The sequence below is a fragment of the Aotus nancymaae genome, unplaced genomic scaffold, assembly GCF_030222135.1.
Source record: "Aotus nancymaae isolate 86718 unplaced genomic scaffold, 86718_ANA_hifiasm-v0.15.2.pri h1tg000040l, whole genome shotgun sequence".
In the NCBI taxonomy this organism is placed as follows: Eukaryota; Metazoa; Chordata; class Mammalia; order Primates; family Aotidae; genus Aotus; species Aotus nancymaae.
In genome coordinates, this window is record NW_026988454.1 from 78,306,151 (window position 1) to 78,326,144 (window position 19,994).

Below are 19,994 nucleotides of genomic sequence, written 5' to 3' on the forward strand. Positions count from 1 at the left end.
ACAGCAGTGTGAAAATGGACTGATAGAGGGAGACAAAGTAATTACTCACTATTTTCATCAGTACAATGAGCAAGCACTGATTAAGATTGTGCTGTGTGAAGGACACCATACAGGTGCCTAATATTACCCCTGACTAAACCTGTTTGTACTCATTTTCCAGCAGGAATAATGAATTCTGAACTCCCTATGGATGACAACAAAGTAGAACTGACTAAACCTGTTTGTACTCATTTTCCAGCAGGAATAATGAATTCTGAACTCCCTATGGATGACAACAAAGTAGAACTCTGTAACTACTGCTTGTCTCTATCTCCTACTTCAGTATATCATATTATAGAGAATTACATAAGCAAGCTAGGTGAAATAACACTTTTGTTATTAATAATAATGGCTATATTTTATTAAGCACTTGCTGTACGACAGCAAGAAGGTTAAACATGTATTAGTTTTATTTGAATACTAACCATATTCAAATACTGGTTAAGGTAATGCTGGATGCTGTAAGAGTAAATCCTGGCCAGTGCAGTGGCTCACACCTGTAATCCTAGCACTTCGGGAGGCCAAGACGGGTGGACCACTTGAGATCGGGAGACCAGCCTGGCCAACATGGTGAAACTCCGTCTCTACTAAAAATACAAAAATTAGCCAGGCATGGTGGTGCATGCCCAGCTACTTGGAAGGCTAAAGCAGGATAATTGCTTGAACCCAGGAGGCAGAGGCTGCAGTGAGCCAAGATTGCACCACTGCACTCCAGCCTGGGAGACAGTGAGACTCTGTCTTAAAAAACAATAATAATAAATAAATTCTAAAATCTTGATGGCGAAACATGATCAACAATTATTTGTTTATTACTTGATGTCTGATTTTGAGAAATGTCATATCCAAGTGAGAATAAGCTATTATAAATTTTGACATTTTCTGAATTATTACTTTATGTACTATTTTGTATGTTAGAGTCTTATATTCAGATACAATTTAAGGAATTACGGTAGGAAAAGACCTCTCCTCTGCATAGTCATTCAGGGATCCAGAATGATGGATGATCTGCCATTTTCAATACGTGGGCTCCAAGATGACCCTGGGATCAAAACCCAGATAGTACATGGGGAAAGAGAGAAAGCAGAGGATTGTGCCAAAAGCATTTATGGACCATCACCGCATAATTTCCCCCCACATTCTATTGGCTAGAACTTAGTAATATAACCTCACCTGGCTATAAGGGAGGCTAGAAAATCCAGTCAAGCTATGATTCCAAGAGAACAGATTTGGTGAGCAGCTAGTTTGTCTTTGTCATGTGGGTCTTTTAGAGAAAGAATGATGTATGTCCACATGATTTAGGGGAACCTAAGGGGGTGGAGAAATAATTGTTTTTTCTTAACAATCAACCAATAATCATGTTATAGTTTCCAAAGATACTTGTAGTCCCCATGCATTAAAAATACCAAAGAATCATCTCTCAGTTATGAACACATGGAAACTATAAAACATATACGAAGAGCAGGGCCTTGAATAAAATACATTCAGCAACCGGTGTCATCACTGGTTTACCACAGGCCAAATCATTATATTTGTGCATTCATATTTATGGCCACTTGCATTTAGCACTTTCCCAACAGTTTTATGTGCTTTGATCATTCGATTTGTATTTTGAGAGTAAAATTGAGGAGCAGTAGTGGGGATACAGGAGAAAAGAAAATAGGATCATGGGCTTCCTAGACTCCTGAAAAACCTGGGTTTTTCTGTGGCCTATCTTCTTTATCTCTATGCCTATTAGGCAGAAGTAGTAAACATTTTTCCTTTTGGATATTTGGTCCCATTGATTGGACTTGCTAATGCATCAGCCAGTATGTCAGCTTTAGTGTACAGACTATAGATCATCAAGCACTTTTGCATTATTCTAACCTTTTAATCGTTTAAATAAGGGAACACAAAACACACCCACTAATTTATAAAGGTTATTAATTTGTTTATGAAAACATATAGAAGACATTTGTTTTGAAAAATTGGTTTTTACTACTTCAAGATATTCTTAGCAGTGGTAATAGTCAGAAACAGAAAAAGCAATAAGGGTTAGGAGGCTGAGGCAGGAGGATCCCTTGAGCCCAGGAGTTCAAGTATATAGTGAGCTGTGATTGTGCCACTGCACTCCAGCCTGGGCCAGAAAGCGAGACCCCATCTCTAAAAATAAAGCAAGAAAATAAGCAAGCAAGCAAGAAAGATTAAGAGTCAAATAATACAACAAAGCATGTATGTGTGTGTGAGGACTCAATATGCTGGCAATCAGAAATGCATTAGGAAGAAGCCGTGTGATCTTTGGCCTTTCCTCCTGACAACTCCACATAGAAATTTTTTTATTTCCTAGTTAACATATATTAATGTGTATGTATATTATAATAACTGAAAGGAAATCCTAAATTAGTAATATTTTCACTGGCCTATTTTGAGGACATTTTCTGATCTTACTTTCTGACATTTGAGATCATTTTCTGACCTTACTAGGATTACAGACGTGAGCCACTGCACCAGCCAGGATTTACTCTTACAGCATCCAGCATTACCTTAACCAATGCAATAGACCACATTCAAATAAAACTAATATATGTTTCACCAACTAGCTGTCATACAGCAGATGCTTAATAAAATATAGCTATTATTATTAATAACAAAAATGTTATTTTACCTATCTTGCTTATATAAGTCTCTATAATATGTTATACTGAAGTAGGAGGAGACAGAGACAAGCAAGGTTAGAAGTCCTCATCTTAGGCTTCAGGGCTTTTGGAAATATTAGACCAATCAATTGTACCATGTTACCAAAGAGTACCTGACCTTAAACACTGAAAAATAGTAAGGGTAAAGCCATCAGTCTATGGATGGCTAAATTGGCAAAATAGCTCCATTTGGTTTGCCTAATATTTCAAATACATGCACAGTTTAAGTCCTATTCTCTATTGAACACTTTCTATACTGCTCTTTTAAAAATCTCTAATAAAAACTCAGCTGTGTGCATGTACTTTCTTCCTCAATTTGATGCTCACTGTTGCATGAAAGCTGAATGGGATGCCACTTGTGATCAGAATAACATCATTTTCAGAAACACAATTTTTAAAGTAAAAGGGGCAATTATTGTTATTAAAAAAACAACTTTAATCTCTTTCTTTAAATGCTAGAAGTACATCATTATACTACTTCATGCCATAAGATTATCAATCAATAGAGATTTACTGCAGAAAATAACCCAGAGAATAAGAATTTCAAAGTGACCTATTAGAAGAGTTAGAGCCATATGCCACTTAGGTAGAAATTTGAAATAAATACATATTTTAAACAATTATCTGCTAAATTATCTCAACTATCTTTCACCCTACATGAATTAATTAAATGACTTAAATATCATACAGTTTGAAGGTGATAAAAGTCTAGGATGTTTTACGGGAATATTTAGAACAAATGTAAATGTTCTATATACAAAAATATAAATGTGAACAAAATCAGCACAGTTTCTCTGAGAAGCTTTTAGTCCCACAATCTTTAGTAGTTAGCCTTTATATGTTCTTTATGGGATGGAAAAAGAAAGGTCAGACCTTAATGTTTAATTTAGATGTTGCCTGTTTACTGTTGCTGGGCCAAGACAACTTCAGGCCCAAGGGCATACGTGGGAATGAGAGGAATTCAGGTTGTGACACCGGAATAAAAAAATGAAAAATATGAATAAATGGACTCACTGAAATTCTCTTCTTTTAATCATACATTTGAGGACAATTGAAATGTCAATTCCAGAGCCTTACATCAGATAGGCACACACACAACACCACACTACCCACATGCAGACCTCCCATTCTCACATGTTACACAGACCAGGCAGACACACACCATAGGCAAACACATGACAACCACACAGACACATATATCACACACACAGCAGATGTGCATACACGCTATGCGTATAGTCACACACAAATACTGTATACTCACATCCCCCTACACACATATTTCTGTACACATTCACATGCCAGCCTAAAATGAATAAGTGGAAAAGATAAAACAGAATATTCCATGATTTCATTACTTTTTCTACACTGTATTCATTAACAAAAACTTGGTCTTGATATTTCCAAAGTCTTCACCTATATGCATAGGCCATGGTAAGGAGTGAGGCCTTAGATTTGCACTGCGTTTGACTACACAACAAAAACTGCACAGACATATTGTTCTATCTTCATCTTAGCCATTCTATTCATCACTTAGGCATATACTATCTCTTTTAATATTTCTAGAGTGATTTAGAATTTACACAGTGCTTTCACATAAACAGTCTTACGTAATCCTCACATGGATGTACTGAGGTAAATATAACTACCCCATGCTGCAGGTAAGCAATCCAAGGCTCAGCGAGTTTAAGTTCTTTGCCAAAGGACTAGGAACTAGGAAGAAATAGAGCTACAATTCTAAACTAAGCCAAAGACATGTGCTCTTTCTACGTGACTTTCCTGTCTGTATCTTCCCTACAAAGTGGTACCGAGATTGGAGGCATTTCTGTACTTTGAACCATTTGAACACTGGATCCTGTTTAACTTCTATTATAGTTATTTCCACAAGACCTCATTGACACTAATTATAAAAAAACTAAAGTGCACAGACAAAGCCATGACACCTACAGTTCCCAATTCCATAGCTGATTCATGGATAGATTGCTCTAAATTTTTGTTTTGTTTTGTTTTGTTTTGTTTTGAGACAGAGTCTCGCTCTGTTGCCAGACTGGAGTGCTGTGGAGCAATCGTGGCTCACTGCAACCTCTACCTCCCAGGTTCAAGCAATTCTCCTGCCTCAGCCTCCCGAGTAGCTGGGACTACAGACATGCACCACCACGCCCAGCTAATTTTTGTATTTTTAGTAGAGACGGGGTTTCACCATGTTGGCGAGGCTGGTCTCAATCTCTTGACCTTATGATCCACCCACCTCAGCCTTCCAAAGTGCTGGAATTACGGGCATTAGACACTGTGCCAGCCCTGCTCTAGTTTTTAGGATGGTTGGATATCCTTTCTCAGAAGCTGGTCATAGACTGGGACTTTGCCAGTGTTGAAAATGGTCAGTTTCATACTCTATCAAAGCAACTAATACATTGAAGAAATGGAGATTTCCAGGCTGAAAACTTCAGGTCATACACAATTTTTATATGCCCTGCACAGTGCCTACCACATATTGGCATTTAAAATTATTTGCTGTATACATTATGTGTATGAAATTAGGTGGCACTGAAGAAATTAGAAAATTCATTTCATTAATTTTGCTACCAAGATTTCTTTTTTTTTTTTTTTTTTTTTGAGACGGAGTTTTGCTCGTTACCCAGGCTGGAGTGCAATGGCGCGATCTCGGCTCACCGCAAGCTCCGCCTCCTGGGTTCAGGCAATTCTCCTGCCTCAGCCTCCTGAGTAGCTGGGATTACAGGCACGCGCCACCATGCCCAGCTAATTTTTTTGTATTAGTAGAGACGGGGTTTCACCATGTTGACCAGGATGGTCTCGATCTCTTGACCTCGTGATCCACCCGCTTCGGCCTCCCAAAGTGCTGGGATTACAGGCTTGAGCCACCGCGCCCGGCCCCAAGATTTCTTCATAATGGAAGTTAAGAATCTCCTTCTTTCCTAAATTCATTTCCTTTCTTCCTTCTTTTTTTTCCTCCTTCCTTCTTTCTTTTTTGTTGGCTAGCTTATTCATTTGATCTTTTAGCAAGGATTTATATGTACATTTACCTTACTTAAGTGATTGATTCTAAAAGTTACAAATGTCAATTTCCTCTATGTATAAGCCACCCACCATAAACCATTACAAAGATCAGACCGTAGCATAAGTTGTCCAGAAAAGTCTTTCTTCCATGCAGAAAGGAAAGACCACGCAGTAATTGAGAGAAGTTTCTGCTTAGAATCCACAAGCTTTCTTTTCACTAATCCTTATCATTTATCAAAATGCCAGCATAGAAGTCTACTATTCCTCTTATAAATAATGAATTTACCGCCTCACAATTCCAAATGAAGAAACCTATTATCTTGCATTCATTTCCTGAATTTCTTTGCAAACAGTCTCTATTTTGGGAGGCTGGACTCCCTTTTCAAAGTAGCTTTATTTTTCTCACTGTAGTGAAGTTATCTAAATTACAATCCTGTCAGCCAGTGAACATTCATATGTGTAGGGTATATTTAGATCAGGGAATTTCCTTGGCATCTAATTTCTATTCATCCAAATATTTGTATGAAGTTCAATTTTTTGACAATTCATTTAAGGTAGTCATGGTCAATAAATATAAATAATGTATAAATAAGAAAACACCACCATGTCCTTTAAACTGTGCAAATTTTATTATTTGACTCACTTAAAACAGATGTTCTGTTTGAAATGCTAAGTTCAAATGTCATTATGCACTTTTTACCACTTACTAATTGAGCATCTAGAGGTTGGACATGTTCTGGGCAATTAGCTGTAGGGAAATGTAAACCTGTCGTAACAGCCATATTATGGCTTCTGTTCAAATGCAGAGGAACAGAAGATAGTGTGCAGTATTTTATTGAGAATCATTTTAATATATTAAGAGCAGAGCTAAAGTGGAACATGATCAAATTACCACCTATTCTGAATGTGTGTATTCTGCAGAAGGACAAAGATTAGTAATAGACTCTAACTCTAGAGATCCTCGTGCTGCTTCCCATTGAAATTTTAACGCATGTTAGTTCCAGTCTTTCAAAATAAAGACACAGAAAATATGTAGAATTGATGGCGGTAAAAGATGTGTATCTCAGGTGCCAAAACCAACTGGAGATTGATATTTATATATATTTTAGTAATAGTTTATTTCGCTGTAAGTAGTTGTGATTGAAGACATAAGAGTTTCAGCTTTATTTTGCCAGTTAATAACTACATGATCTTGGGAAATTCGCCTATCTCTCTGAATATAAGTTCTTTCACCTATAAAATGGAATATTAATGAGGATCTTTTGTGATTTCCTTTCATTATCTCTCTCGACTTACCTACATGGAAGCTCTCTAAAGGGAGAGATTTTTGTCTCTTTGGTTCATTAAACAATCTGTTTAGTTTCCCAGAACACAGTAGGTATTCAATAAATATTTTTGGAGTAAATGAATTAAAAAGAAGAAATTTTATTAGCTTGGAACTAAAAATGTCCTTGGGTATCACTAGATTCTAGAAGACATATGGAAAAACAGTAGTTAGATAAGTAAAACTAGAAAAGTAAGATAAGGAAAGAAGAAAGTAAGAATTTAAGAGAAAGGTTATGATGGATAAGGCAAAATTGGATAAAATCAATTAGCATCTGAGTAGCCACTTTGGAGTATGTATTTCAGGGACCACAAGTCTCCATCCCAGACCACTAATTTTGGTAATGTTCACCTGTTAAAAAAAAAACTGCAGTAACTAACACTATAGTCTGAATTACAGTAGGTACTTTGACCCAGAGAGTCATGCTTTGCCACCTGGGGTAAATACTTATTGAAGATTTGTGTTTCAGAGAGAAAATATCAATCTATCGCCGAAATCCCTCCTTTAACTTTCTATCCCAAAACCTTATCTTTACAGACTGTCTAGTGTGACTCTGGCCTCTGTTTTTCACACTGCCCAGGACAACTCTGGCTCATTCTTGCCTCTGTACTCTGTTCATAATGTTTTTCTCTAGCAAGAACAGTAGTCTTTTTCTTTTCACCTCACTAAATGCTACACATTTTTAAGATACACTCAAATATTAGCAACTCTTATGATGATATTTCTCAATATCCCTTACTCTATTAATCTCTCCCATTAAGATTTCATGTCATTTAATGCCATACTATTCACTGTCATTTAAAAATAAATCACTTGATATTATTTAGTTGTTTTCTTTACATAAGTGTTTTATTACTATTTGAAGGTAAAGATATTTCTTATGTTTCTATTGTAAGACTTTTAAATATCAAGTACATTTTTTCTAATGCATAGATGGTACCAAATAAATGTAGATTTGAAATCAACTGATTACTTGAATTTCTCTTCATGTATACTCGCCTTGAAGAACCATGAACAATTACATCTTGTTTTGCACATGAGTTATTTCGTGTTCTTCTGGTCAATGAGAGGTTCACTGCAATTTAGTATTTTGTTAATGACAAATTGGACATGTTGGTGAATTTTCCTTATGTATGTGGATGATGCTAAGATGAACTCATTCTTAAAATCCTGAGGGGAGATGAGAATTTAAAAGACTCTAACTTAGAAATAAAGTCATTGAAAGGGAGCTTAATAAATCAAACAATGAAAAATATATTACAGTATAAATTTTTTATAAAATTACATAGGAAATTACTTAAAAATACATTGAGACATTGAGACAACTAAAATGTCCTCTTCTGGTCCCCACACAGATTTTGGCTCCTGTACCTGCCAGTCTGCTCACTCTTACCCCCATTCATCTGTCCTGTTTCCCTACCCAGAGCTTCCTCTCTATGTTCAGTCCTGTCTCTCTACCTTGGTTCAACACCTTCCCCACAAGGCTCTGATTTCTCCTCCTTTTCTTCTATGAAAGGAAAATTACTCTTTTCTGGAACCTCAGAAGACTTCCTCAATGAGTCCACAACACACTAAGCACAATCTTTACCAAAGCTTACAGAATATATTTTCTGTTCAATGTGATTTAGCATCTGATTATTCCCAGTCTTATACTAATCTCTGCTTAAGTCTTGTCCCTGTAGATAGATGGCAGACTGATCTAATGCATAGAGTGCCTAGCAGAATTTGAGTATGAAGTAGGTCCACAATAAAGAGTCTACATGGAAAAAAAAATGTTCCTCTGCTTGGAATCACTCTCAATACTGTCCAGCAGACAAGGTCAGTAGCAATCTTCTAAAGAGCTAAACTTTTCCTGAGAAATAATAATTGCTCCCACCTCCTGAGTTATATTGTACACACCATTTTTCTTAAGTCAATTTATCTAATCCTAACAACTTTATAAGGTAAATATTGCTCTTAAACTCCATTTTACGAATGAAAAAACTGAAGTTAAATCCCACTAAAACTTAATAGCTAATAGGTGATGATACCACAATTTGAACTCAGGCAGACTGACTCCAGAGCCCTTCTGCCTCTCAGGAGCGGATACCAGAGTCAAAAAGAGGAATAAGAGGAAACTAAGCAATTGCTGTGCTTTCCAGACACACTATGTGGCCATCTTATCTGCTATTCAGACATGAGGCACTCTTTTCCTTTTTTTTGAGTTGGAGTCTCGCCCTGTCTCCCAGGCTGGAGTGCAGTGGCGCGATCTCGGCTCACTGCAACCCAGACATGAGGCACTCCTAAACTAAGATGCATATCTGATTGCAATACCAATAAAATTTCAACAGTAGCCAACAACATAAAGATTAATGGTATTTACTGACTAGAAGAAAGGGGATTTTTCACTGTTTGGCAAAACCATTCAGAAGAAAATTGTAGCATTCCAACAAAGAAAAGGATGGGGGAAAACGAAGCCAAAGAAAACAATGACAGTGAAGAACTGAGATGACCATGATAAAGAGAAAGGGAACCGAACAGTGGGCAAAACAGCATAGCTCCTGAGCACTCTGGCTGTGTCATGCTGTCTTGCAGATATCACAGGTAAAACTGGGGCAAGTTCATGTCAACAGGAAAGCCACCAACAGTCCAGCGGCACAGTCTAATAGAATTTTGTGATAATAAAAATATTCAATATTGGCACTTCCCAGTATGGTGGCCACTAGCCACATCTGGCTACTGAACCCTTGAAATGTGATTAGTGCAAATGAGGAATGAGGTTTTTTGTGTTTTAAAGTTTAATTAATTTAAATGTAAATACGCACATGTGGCTAGTGACCACAGTCGTGAACAGCAAAGGTCTATTGTTTCCAGGTGGCAAAGGGATTCTAGGGACTTCTCTAAAAAAGTGCATTCCATAACCCTGTCACTCTCTATATGCTGACCACATAGAAAAGCATATGACTATCTAACACTGAGATTCTGAGTGGTGATGAAAAGGCTGTATTATATTCTGTTTACTAAATATGATAGGCTAAACTGTGTACTTTTACAATTCATTTGTTAAAGCCCTAACCCCCAGTATCTCAGAATGGAACTATATTTAGATATGGGACCTTTAAAGGGGTGATTAAGTTAAAATGAGGCCATTAGGGTAGGCCCCAATCTAATCTGGCTGGTGTCCTCATAAAAAGAGAAAATTCGGCCACCCAAATAGACACCAGAAATGTGCATACACAGAGAAAGACCATGTGAGGACCCAGGAAGAGAGAGGCCATCTGCAAACCTAGGAGATAGGGCTCAGAAAAAACCAAACCTACTGGCATCTTAGCTTGGACTTCCAGTCTCCAAAATGGAAAGAAAACAAATTTTTGTTGCTTAAGCCACCCAGTCTGTAGTTTTTTGTTACGGCAGCCATAGCAAATTATTACACTAAAGCAGTTAAAAACAAGTGCAATACATTTTTAAAACTTCAATGTAATTTAAGTCCAAAGTTTCAGGGTGAGCCTTGGTTTATTTATCAAACCATATTTCTTGACCCACTCCTCAAAACTGAGAATGCACAGAATCTTATAGTAGAACATTCAAAGGAGGAAACAAATTATAAGCTACAATTACCTGCTGCTAAGGAATATTTTATGTGCTACTCAATTTAAATTCTAAAAGCCGTATTGATGACAGTTAAATGGTAGCTTCCTATGCAGGATGACAGGCTTTAAAATATAACTCCTCTATGCAAGATTGAAGGGAAATTTCTGGTTGCTGAGCCCTGATTTGGTGCAATGAAGGTCAGCATTATTAAGTAGGGAATTTGCATTAGTGTCTGGGTTACAAGAGCTGCATAAATTACCTACCCAATGGTCAGCTCTTTCAAAGATCCCTGCTGGAGAGACGTGACTGTGGGGAGGAGAGAGGGAAGGAGGTGCTCTCTCTTTTTCTTGTCAACAAAATATGTTGTCATGTTTTATCCCATATTTTTTCTTAAAATGAATGTTGTCTTCATACATATTTTGTTTTCTGTGATATGCTCTCATTCATCACATGATTGCTAGGCATGGCCGGACCTGGAATAGGACTTAGCATCTTGCAGGTATCAGTGTATTATGACAAGACTCGCTATTTCGCTGAAATGTGAGGAGCTTCATAGCCTTGCCTACAGCTACATATTTCAACAGAAGTTTTCTATAAATTGGAACAAATGCTACATATTTGGCAGCAGCTAATAGATAGGCAAATCTTACCTTGTAGACTAAAAATATATAAATGTTTTTATGGAGACTCGGGGTTCTTAACAGAAAGCTCTTTTCTCCTTATATTATGTTACTGATACACATCTCTAATTATGGGGATTTTTCTCAAGAAGAACCTCATTTGGAATCAGTGTTAAAATGGTCTCTTCTCCAAGGTGAAACCGTAAGTTGATAAAATCAGTTTTTCATGCTCCCAGCTGCTCTCTTGTGTTACCGTTCACAGTTCACAGGGCGGAGTCAGTCTGTTTGGTCAGTCCCCAGCGTCTGCCTAGGCTGTTAGTGTCTCTTTCTTGAATTCTATTTGACAATCAGGTATTCTATTGCCTCTATGGTCTGTAAAATTCTAGCTAATAAATAACTCTTGCTAATATATTAATGGATTATAGTGGATTTATAACCTTTCTAAGCATCATCTTTGTTATTAGACTCTTCTGATGACAATGTTGCAGCTTAAATGAGAGATTTGAATGAATGTAAGTAATTTGACTCCATAGTAGAGTGTGTGTGTGTGTGTGTGTCTGTGTGTGAGACAGAGAGAGAGAGAGAAAGAGAGAGAGAAAGAGGAATTCCTTTCAGATAGAGCTTTTGTTTCCTGTGAAATCCTACTTCCTATGAGGCTGTCTGAAGTCTCCCTATCTTTGTGAAGGCTTTGTTTCAATAAGGGGGTACTTCATTTGAGGGACTGGTCACGGATCATGAAGGGTCCTATTTCTGAGTAAAAAAGGGTAGCTTGTACCCACAGTGGAAAATGCCCTTTTCAGGCACCATTTTGTAGGTCAGGTACGTAGTCTGTCCATCAGAATTAATGCAAATATTGGAACCAGATAGACCCAACCTTTATTTTTAGAATGGGGATTTAAAATATAGTTGGGCTATTCAAAACACCTGCATCTGCATCAGTCTAGATGGGCTAGGGAATGCTTCTGTAATCAGCAACCTCAAATTCTTAGTGGCTTGTTGTAATAAAGTTTATTTCTCTCTTTTGCTATATATCCGTCACGATGGGCTAGGAGCTCTGCTCCAAATCTCCTCCTCTCTTCCCAGGATCTAGACTGAGAAAGCAGCCATTGTATCAAATGTTGTCCACTGTCATGCCAGAGAAAAAAGAGAGTTCTGGAAGGTCTCACATCAGCAATTCAATGCTTAGCCCAGAAGTGACATGCATTAGTTCTGCTCATAATTCATTGTCCGGAGTTAGTCACAGGGTTCACTCAGACACAGGGGTCTCAGAAATGCCACTTCCATTTTCTTGTGTCTGAAAGTGAGAAAAGCTGGACATATTTGGTCAACAGTATGAATGACAACCACAGTACTCAAGAGACTCGTTTACTTTGGAATTTTATAAGAGCAAGCATTAGCTGAAATTAGCTAGATATGCACAATGAAAGAATTGTATTCATATTACTAAATAGTTGAACAAATGCATAGTAAATTATAAATAAGTCCAACCAGGAGTGGCCAGAGAAGCATCTTTCTCCTACACCACATTTAGGTTATCTTATTTTATTGCTCTGTCCTACACTGCCTGCTTTGGTATTCTGGGCTACTCTATGTCAAATTGGCAGCTTTTATCAGAGCTGATGTATTACTTACAAAGAATTCCCAGTTTTTTTAATCTCCCAATGATAAAACTTTAATTTTTAATACATAGAACTTTTCTTTTTTAATTATATATACTTCAGGTGAATGTATATTGCTCTGGTGATTTTTCTTGTTATGTTACACAGTAAAAACATGTTGAGTATGGGAAGCTTTGCAAATGTGTTCCCCCCATCTGTGAATGTCTTCCACAGAAGGAGTTATAAATAGATATGATTAAATCATATGAACTTGCCATTTTTGCAGGTCAAACAGGTGAATATTGCCAATTTTATGTTTCAACCCAATAAATACCTCAATGGCTTTAGATTTAAAAAAAAATCTTTTCAAGGATAAGTATTGTCTTTCTCATTTAATTATGATCCCTGGTAGGGGTCAATGTGTGGATTATGAATTCAGATAATCCTTTACTTTCATCAAAGTTCTCCTTTTCTTAGTCATATGGTCTTATGTGGGCTCTATAGCCTTCAATTTCCTTGTGAGCATAAAAGTAATATCAACCTGATGGGGACATTATGTGGACAGGATGAGATTGGGGATATAGCACACATAGCATGGTCTCTGGCATTTATTGAATGCCCCAAAATGGTAGCCTTATAAATTCTTCTCCCTTGCAAATACTGTATACTGCCAAGCTATGTTAAAAATGCCTGCTTATAACCAAATTCTGCCTAGAGGTTTTCTGATCCACTGTGCCATGTCCTTTGTGTATATACTGCAGGACCACTTGCTCCTACCGAAATGCCCCACTCCACTTAAGGACAGTCGGTCTACAGACATGTTCTCACTGGGCCCCTTCACAGCCTCCATATTATGACAAGTGCCTCTGAGTTCATCCAAGAGGAAGAAAGAACCTAGAATAAGGGCTAGAGAGGAATGATAGAAACTCTTACATTTTCCTGGTAACTTTGACAGACACACGGCAAGGGCAAGAAGAGGTATAAGGCCTCTTCAGAACAAAGGGTGGCCTAATTTTCCATGCTCAGCTCACAGAGTCTTCCTGTTGATTCCTCCTTTAGAGTTACTGAGTCAGGAAAAAGGTACAGTAATTTCTCAACTCCACTATTTCTCTTCCTTAAATAATAAATTGCATAGAATGAGTCAGTTAATGAGCAGATGAGAGGGCCCATGTCAGTTGCCAATCACCAGGAGTAATCAATATCTGTACATCCCGTTTCTCTTCCCTACCATCATCGAATACATGTTTGGTAAGAATTCAGTGTTCTTACAAGTAATGTTCATTCCTGTATAGATTAGCATTTACCAAACTGATAAAGAACTCTAAGAGAGTTTTAAATTCATATTAACGATAAGAAAACATTAGGACAATTCAATTTTCTCTTCTCTAATAGCTAACTTGAGACAACACACAGAATTGGTGGAACATCCATTCTAATTTTTCCTGTCTAAATCATGACTGCTTAAAGTTAAAGCTCATAGCCACATGATTTGAGATGAATAGGATGTAACCACAATGGCTATTTAAGACATTATATTTCATATACTTAGAAATTTATAGCACACGGGGGGGTATTGTTTTCAAATTCCTGAATTCATCAAGACTATTTACAAATCCTTATATCGATTATATTTTTATGTAATTTCTTTCTTAAAGAAGTTATAAGTACTGTGTGAACAGGTCTCAGTTTTTAAAACACCCTATTGAGATAGGAAGGGATTTGATTTATAATTTTATATGGTGTTTAAGTTACCTTTGAAATAGAAACAGGGTTACTTAAAGGTCAGCAATTTTATAGCTTCTATCATGAACACTTACTAGCATTTTTCAACACTTCATAAACATTGAGTTATGAAAAATTAAGAGGGACATAGAAATTGATCAGTACTAGAGAAATTGATGGTAAAGTTTCCTTTATGCATAAGAACCAGTTTGTCTCCGTCAGATACTCAGAGGCACCATTTATCTCTCCACTACCTGGGCTGCCCCTATATAACAAGCAAGGCCCAGGGCCACTGCCCCAGGGTCTATAAATCCATGTGTAACCAACACTCCATTGTGTTGTGGTAGAGCCTATCCTCCACCAGGAACAGGCCAGACTGTGGATATAGATATGGTTATGTATCACTTAACAACAGAAATATGTCTGAGAAATGTGTCAATAGGCAAGTTCAACATTGTGCAAACGTCACAGAGTATACTTCCACAAACCTCCATGGGATAGCCTCCTGTACACCTAGGCAATATGGCAGAGTCTACTGCCCATAGGCTACAAACTTGTACAGTAGTTACTGTACTGAGTACTGTGGGCAATTATAACACAATGCTAAGTATTTGCATATCTAAACATATCTAAATATAGAAAGGTACAATAACAATATAGTATTTTAATCATATGGGTCCACCATTATATATGTAGTCCATCACTGACAGAAACATCCTTATATAATGCATGATAGTAACTGAAAGCCATACCTGGAAGTAAGTCCTAGGCTATTAAAGCTTCTAGCACAATGAGCTTCGTCGGAAGAAAGAGTCCGCAACAAGCTGTATCCTCTTTCAGGATTCCCCCACAGAAGCCTACTGATGGAATCAGATGAGTCACACGATTTTCTCTCTTGCTGGTTCAATAGGAGGCATTGTCTCTCTGCCAGTCTCCCTGTAGGAGTTCAGTCAATATTAATTGAATGAATGAATGAACTGACATGAAGTATGTGGTAGATGATACTAAAAGACTTGCCCCGCAATGGTCATATGGACCTATTGGCACACAAATAATAGAATTTCTGGAGGTTATTACTTTCCCTAGCTGGTGGCCAAGACAATGGCTTTGCAATTTACAGTGCTCCTCTCTGTGAGAAAATGACAGTATGTTCTCTGCCAACATTTGTTTTCATTTGGAATTAAACGGGGCTGCAAAATGGGTTTATTCACATAGCATTTTGGGTAAAAAAAAAAAGTGAGATCATGAAAGGCATACTCTGTCACTTAGTCATAAACTTTTAATAATCCCAAAATCTGGGTTATTAAATCGTGATTTGTTAATGACTTGCCTTTATTGTAATTTTCAAAAATAACAATTGTATTTACATTTATATTTATTTTTCACTGTTATCACATACTATCTATTTAAATTATTGTGTTATAACAATGAGCATGACTGGCATAAATAAATATGAGAAATAAACCCAACTGACTTTTGGTCAACATCAGCCACAATGAAAACTTAACATATGAGAGCAGAATATATGAGTCATATTCTGTGGACCAAATATATGAGTCATCGTATATTTGGTCCACAGAGAGCACTCCAGTGTTGGTTGATCCAGCAATTTTGGAGGTTCAGGCTGCTCTTAATCAGCTACATTTAGCCCTGTTGTCACGGGTATACTTTAACTTTCTAGGCATCAGTCTTTGTGTCTTTCAACTCCCAACACATTTCAAATTTCTCTCAGTCACCCCAGATAAGCTTCCCTTATGAAGCTTGAGCTGATGGAGTTAGAACCCACTCCCTGTCTTAGGAAGCTCAAAGAGTGGTAGCCGCTCTCTGAAAACAATGTCATCACCAAGCTTTCTCCCGTCTTCATGCACCTTCTCTATTTCTATCTCAATCTGGTTGGGCGTTCTTCACAATTCCTTTGTAATGCAGCAGATGCAGGTTTTTCTTACGTTCACTCTGGCTATATGTTCTATTGGCACTTAAGTCAGAACTGAGACTGGAAGAGTTCCTTCTAGCAACCCGTTAAATAATTTTTATACCAAGCTCCTGGTACAAACCTAAGCTGATGCCCATCTTTAAACAAATGAAGAAACTAAGACAAAAGGTGCATAAGAGATACAGGACAAATTAATGCACATCTGGAATCTAAACAGTCTTCTAATCATTGATTTTCTTTGATTCATAGCTATTTTCTCCCTATAAAAAATTGCTAAGCTTTGGGCTGGGCACGGTGGCTCATGCCTGTAATCCCAGCACTTTGGGAGGCCAAGACAGGTGGATCACTTGAGGTCAGGAGTTCGAGACCAGCCTGGCCAACAGGGTGAAACCTCGCCTCTACTAAAAAAACAAAAATTAGCCAGGCATGGTGGTCCATGCCTGTAATCCCAGCTACTGGGGAGACTGAGGCAGAAGAATTGCTTGAGCCCAGGAGGCAGACGTTGCAGTGAGCCAAGATCGGGCCATTGTACTCCAGCCTGCGTGAAGAAGGGGGATGCCATCTCAAATTTAAAAAATTGCTAATATTTGAATAATTCCTTAATCTGGTATAGAAGTAATAATTGTGGTCACAAATGAAAACTGTAGTTCCACAGAAAGCAACACTAAAAGTTAGAAGCAACCCTTGGTCAGACAGGCCTGTGCCCTCAAGATCTGGGATTCCCTTTTAGATAAGCGTACTCTTCTTGGCTTGATTTCTCGCCCGGAATCCTGAGAATCTCTCTCCATTAGAAAGTCCAGTAGGCTGACATCAATTTTCTCCCTCCCCATTAGAATTACACACATAAATTCACATATAACTACATGAGTACAAAGTAAAAAGAGATAGTGTTATCAAGACAAAGGAAAACCAACGCCTATCAGATATTAGACCATGGAAAGATCACTGTAGTCCCAATCCTACCTACAGTGCTCTGAACAGAATTCCCTAAATGACAATTTTAATTTTTGGGTAAAGGACTTTTTCCTACTGGGATTTACTGTCACTTTTGCTGTGTTTCGTTAGCATCAGCTGTTGCCATGTGGTTGGTTATTTGCCTCCTGTTGGCAAAATTAGTCCCCCATGGCCTACCCCGCCCAACACACAGGCTCTTCCCCTGCAAGGCTGCTCTGGCCAGGCCCACTCACTTTCCTCTTCCGGAGCCTGATTGCTTATGCTGGACTAATTCTTGGCCTGCTCCCCTGGATCCAGTGACCTTTATTGTGCACCTGTTCTGGGGAAAACACTGAAGTGGACAGGACTCTTCTGGTGGCAAATGATAGTTTGAACTAGCTAGGCAAAAGGAACAAACGTACGGCCCAGAATCCAAGATGGGAAGGTGTATAACCAATGCCATAAGACCCAGGGACCCACTCCACTAACACTCCATCCCATAGCCCCTGACGGCTGTCTTTCTGGCTTTACTCCTATCATTGACAAACTTTCTTCTTTCATGTCCTGGAAATATTTTTGTGACCAAGATTGCATCCACACAGATTTCTGAGAGAACAAGGCCTTCACCTCTCCCAATTCTAGAGATGAACAAAAAATTCTGAGAATGATTTTGGCCCACAAGGTATGAGCTCATTTTCTGGCCCAGTCACTGGGGCCAGAGAGACAGGATCACATCATCTCCCACCCTGGGGAGGGAGTGTGGTGCTTCCAGGAAAATGGAGGTTTGTGGGGCAGTCCAAAACAACAGATGTCCTCCAAAGACACAGTGCCAATCCTGACAGCAATGGGAGGGAAAGCTAAAATTCACCTGACTTAGGGAGTCATTAGAGGCAACCTTGTTTAACAAATGTCTGCTTTTACACTGAGCTGCCGAGAGAAAGAACTCCTGGTGAGGCCACTACTACCTGGATGGTAGGGGGCCACAGCTAAAGGGAAAACCCTTACACAGTTCAAAGATCTTTTATTTTCTTGACTTGGAAAGGGGTTAAGAAAGTTAGGTAAAGGTATATAGAGTGCAAGTCAGAGCATTTCTGAGATCTTGATATTCTGCTAATACTCGATTTCATTTGATTTATCAAATTTTCTTTCTATATAAATCTTGCTAACCTTTGAAGAGTTCTTGAAAATGGCGTAGAAAAAGAACTAGTTGTTGACAGAAATTGGAAATACATATCTTCAGGAGGGTATATTAAAGGTTAGAGGTGACTCTGTGTCAGGGATGCTGTGGTACATTTGCTCTTCAATCTTCTTTGTGGGGCGTTTAGATCCTGCTTCAGTCCTGGCTCCTGACCTTCCCCTCCTCTGGCATCAGGACTTGGGGCTTCCCCTAATGGTCAGAGCCTGATTAACCAGAGAATTCCAGGCTTCTGATTCTTCCTGTTTATACCTTTATGGGCTTGTGACATATCGTATATCATCACATGCCATGTAACGATTCTTCAGTCAACAATAGGTCACACATACAGCAGTGGTCTTGTAAGGTTATAATAGAGCTGAAAAATTCCTATCATTTAGTTTTGCTGTAGCTGTTGCGATACATTGCTCTTGTGTTTGTGGTGATGCTGATGTAAACAAACCTACAGGATGGCCAGTCATATGAGAGTGTAGCACATACAATTATGTACAGTACATAATACTCGATAATGATAATAAATGACGTATTACCGGCTCATGTATTTACTCTACCATGTGCTTTACTTTTATTTTAGAGTATACTCCTTCTACGTATTAAAAAAAAGGTTAATGTAAAACAGTGTCAGGTAGGTCCTTCAGGAGGTAATCTCGAAGAAGGCATTGTTATCACAGGAGATGGTAGGTCCATGCATGGTATCATCCCTGGAGCCCTTCCAGATGTAGAGGCATAAGACGGTGACATGGGTGATCTTGACCCTGTGTAGGTCGAGGCTAATGTGTGTGTTTGAGTCTTAGTTTTTAACAAAAAAAATTTACAAAGAAAAAATTTAAGTAGAAGAAAGGCTTATAGAGTAATCATAGAAATAAAATATTTTTGTACAGCTGTACAATTGTTTGTGCTTTACACAAAGTATTACTACAAACAAGTCAAGAAGTTAAAACATTAGAAGTTGATAAAGTAAAAAAGTACAGTAAGCTAGTTTATTATTGAAGAAAGGAAATTTTTAATACAGATTGAGTGTAGCCTAAGTGTTTACAAAGTCTACTGTAGTGTACAGTAATGTCTTAGGCCTTCACATGCACTCACTACTCACTCACTCACTCAGAGCAACTTCCAGTTCTGCAAGCTCCATTCAGAACTGTCCCCTATACAGATGTGACACCTTCTATCATTATACCATATTTTTACTGTACCTTTCTATATTTAGATATATAAATACTTACCATTATGTTACAATTGCCTATAATATTCAGGAGAGTAACATGCTGTAGAAGTTTGCAGCCTAGAAGCAATAGGCTATGCCTTATAGCATAGGTGTAGATGGCTACACCATCTAGGTTTGTATTAGTACACTCTATGATGTTCACATAATG